Below are 4,031 nucleotides of genomic sequence, written 5' to 3' on the forward strand. Positions count from 1 at the left end.
TTTCTTTTCAAAATTGATGCAGAAAAATTCATCCATGCTTTTGTCACTTCTAAGTTAGACTACTGCAATGCTCTACTTTCAGGCTACCCGGGTAAAGCACTAAATAAACTTCAGTTAGTTCTAAACACGGCTGCTAGAATCTTGATTTGATCATATTACTCCAGTGCTAGCCTCTCTACACTGTCTTCCTGTTACGGTAAGGGCTGATTTCAAGGTTTTACTGCTAACCTACAAAGCATTACATGGGCTTGCTCCTACATATCTTTCCGATTTGGTCCTGCCGTACATACCTACACGTACGCTACGGTCACAAGACGCAGGCCTCCTAACTGCCCCTAGAATTTCTAAGCAAACAGCTGGAGGAGGGGCTTTCTCCTATAGAGCTCAATTTTATGGAATGGTCTGCCTACCCATGTGAGAGACGCAGACTCGGTCTCAACCTTTAAGTCTTTATTGAAGACTCATCTCTTCAGTAGGTCCTATGATTGAGTGTAGTCTGGCCCAGGAGTGTGAAGGTGAACGGAAAGGCACTGCCCTTGATGTCTCTGCCTGGCCGGTTCCCCTCTTTCCACTGGGATTCTCTGCCTCTAACCCTATTACAGGGGCTGAGTCACTGGCTTACTGGTGCTCTTCCATGCCGTCCCTAGGAGGGGTGCATCACTTGAGTGGGTTGAGTCACTGACGTGATCTTCCTGTCTGGATTGGCACCCCCCCTTGGATTGTGCCGTGGCGGAGATCTTTGTGGGCTATACTCGGCCTTGTATCAGGATGGTAAGTCGGTGGTTGAAGATATCCCTCTAGTTGTGTGGGGGCTGTGCTTTGGCAAAATGGGTGGGGTTATATCCTGCCTGTTTGGCCCTGTCCAGGGGTATTGTCGTATGGGGCCACAGTGTCTCCCGACCCCACCTGTCTCAGCCTCCAGTATTTATGCTGTAGTAGTTTATGTGTCAGGGGGCTAGGGTCGGTCTGTTATATCTGGAGTATTTCTCCTGCCTTATCCGGTGTCCTGTGTGAATTTAAGTATGCTCTCTCTAATTCTCTCTCTCTCTCTCTTTCTTTCTTTCTTTCTCTCTTTCTTTCTTTCTTTCTTTCTTTCTTTCTTTCTTTCTTTCTTTCTTTCTTTCTTTCTTTCTTTCTTTCTTTCTTTCTTTCTTTCGGAGGAGGACCAGAGCCCTAGGACCATGCTTCAGGACTACCTGGCCTGATGACTCCTTGCTGTCCCCAGTCCAACTGGCCGTGCTGCTGCTCCAGTTTCAACTGTTCTGCCTGCGGCTATGGAACCCTGACCTGTTCACCGGACGTGCTACCTGTCTCAGACCTGCTGTTTTCAACTCTCTAGAGACAGCAGGAGCGGTAGAGATACTCTGAATGATTGGCTATGAAAAGCCAACTGACATTTACTCCTGAGGTGCTGACTTGTTGCACCTTCGACAACCACTGTGATTATTATTATTTGACCCTACTGGTCATCTATGAACATTTGAACATCTTGGCCATGTTCTGTTGTAATTTCCACCCGTCACAGCCAGAAGAGGACTGGCCACCCCTCATAGCCTGGTTCCTCTCTAGGTTTCTTCCTAGGTTCTGGCCTTTCTAGGGAGTTTTTCCTAGCCACCGTGCTTCTACACCTGCATTGCTTGCTGTTTGGGGTTTTAGGCTGGGTTTTTGTACAGCACTTTGAGATATCATCTGATGTAAGTAGGGCTTTATAGATACATTTGATTTGATTTATAAAAGCTGAAAGCCAACTCTGTTTGTTGGGCTTTTAACTTGGAACTATTTGAGTGATTGTTGATTGCTCCATTTTTGCAAATCTTATAATAAAGTTGTTGTTAGAAGTATCTACAGTCTCTCTCTTCTTTAGAATTTCCACCACAAACCTCTTCGGCGCACTGATAATGAAGGATGATTCATTTAAGATTGACTGAGTGTCCCTGTGTAGAATTGTCACGACAATAGCATCCAAGCTATGGCGACAAAAGCATCTCCCACTCTAAACAAGGAGAAGCTCCCGGCATTAATCTTCTCCTGTGGAAACAAGATATCGGCCAAGGACACCCACTCAGCGTGATCCACTTGCCTTGGGCTGCAACATGTAGGAAGCGTAAGTCTCCCCCAGCTCCTGTCCACACTGTGCCCTCTTCACTGTGAAGAGTCTCCGTTGCAGGCTAGCATGCCAAGCTAGCCTGAGTCAACATAATCCTAACACGGGGGCTGGCATCCAAAATGGCTAATCAGAGGTGGATATCACCACCGGGAATCCTGGAGCAACGGCTTGCGCTAGCTGAGGTGACCAGCTCGACGCCATTGCCCCGCTGTTGGAGGACTCCAGCAACGACCTCGCGGCCTCCCTGCCGGGTTTCCTGATAGGAGACGACAACGACTCCATGGGGTTTTCCGACAGCCTCCTTTCAGAATCCTTGTACGAAGACTCCTTCATCCCCTCAGGCCAGGCCACCAAGCCTCCTGCCAGGGAATCCAAAACCGGAGATGCAGGCAGGGCGCCATCCCCACCAGCTGTCGGTTTGGACCTGTGGGACGTATGCAAATGCGCTGCGGATAAACTGGTGATTCCCTGGCCCAATGCAGTAGCGGAGACCACTACGTCCCGCTACGAGGGTAAGAGCCAAACGGGCAGCCAGGCACTTGATGAGGTTACCCATACCTGGAGTACACATTTCTACTCCAAGAACCTTGGCTAAGGTGGGTCGGTGTTGGACTGTGTTGACATGGAAGGGATTGGGCTTGCCCACATGACCCCGATCGAACCATGGTAGCTTCCCATCTACACCCCAACCAGAAGTCCTCCATGACCTCGACTGACCCCACTTTACCAACCAAGTACAAGCGCTTCCAGGCCTCCGTAACAGAGAAGGTCTACAGGTTGGTCGCCACAGCAATGGGGGCTCTCAGCACTGACTCCATGCTCTCGGCATACCAAGCTGAGCTACAAGAGGAGCTAGCGGTCACACCAGAGCCGAGTCTATGGGATGAGATCTGCATTGATACAGACCTCAACCTGCATCTGCTTAAAGCCATTGTCCAGGCGTCAGGAAGAGCAATGGGGCTCATGATATCCCAGGAGAGGGCGCAATGGTTCAGTCTATCCACGGTGTCTGACAGTGAGAAACTGAAGATCCTGGATGCTCCAGTAGACAATAAAGGTATTTTCAGTCCCACCGTTGAGAAGATGCAGAAATGGTGTGAGGAGAAGAGGAGGGAGGGTGAAGTCCTCCAACTCTGTCTTCCCAGGAAGATACAGCCCAGTGCCTCACCGGTGCCTCGCCGCACCTTCGCCCAACCTGCATCAGTTCGAACCCCTTCAACCTTTAAGATCCCCAAACGCCCAGCCCCCCAGTCTGCTAGCCCAGTGCAGCAGATAACTTTGGACCCTAAAGGACCCTGGTCTAAGAAGCCTCCCATCCCACCCATGGCCCAAGGAGACATTCGGTTCCTAACCCCACCCAGGGAGTAATGAGGAAGAAGCGGATAGCCTAGCGATGTCCCCATAACCAGAGAGGCGAGAACGGGCCTCCTCCAAGCGCTGTTCCATCTCCTCCACCAATCCTGTTCCAGGGTGCAAGTTCCCAGGCACCCCAGTATTCTTTCTGGCATACTGTGCCCAAGTCGGTGGTCACAGAGTACACCATAAACAGGTGAAGAGACAATGTTCAGGTTGATGCTCCTACCTCTTGTCTCACAAACACTCCCCAATGTCAGTTCACATTACAAAATGTTACCACTAGCACAACCAGGCTACAGGCCAAGGGTGCAGTCAGACATGTTGTTTCTCACAAAATCAAAACAAACAGGGTGCCTCCCTATAACACCGCCAGAGGGAACAACCGCTCCTTCTGTGGTGATAGGCCACATGAGCACTCTCCTGGTGGGGCCAGCCAAGCATACGCAGTGCGTCGAGGACTGTCGTACACCATCTCCCCAACAGAGGGTGATGCTGCACAATCTGTGGGGTGAAGCCTCGTCATCCCTCTCTCGGAGAGGAGAGAGAACTGGCGGGCATACAGTGTCAA

Source organism: Salvelinus namaycush, chromosome 23 (genome assembly GCF_016432855.1).
Source record: "Salvelinus namaycush isolate Seneca chromosome 23, SaNama_1.0, whole genome shotgun sequence".
NCBI lineage: Eukaryota > Metazoa > Chordata > Actinopteri > Salmoniformes > Salmonidae > Salvelinus > Salvelinus namaycush.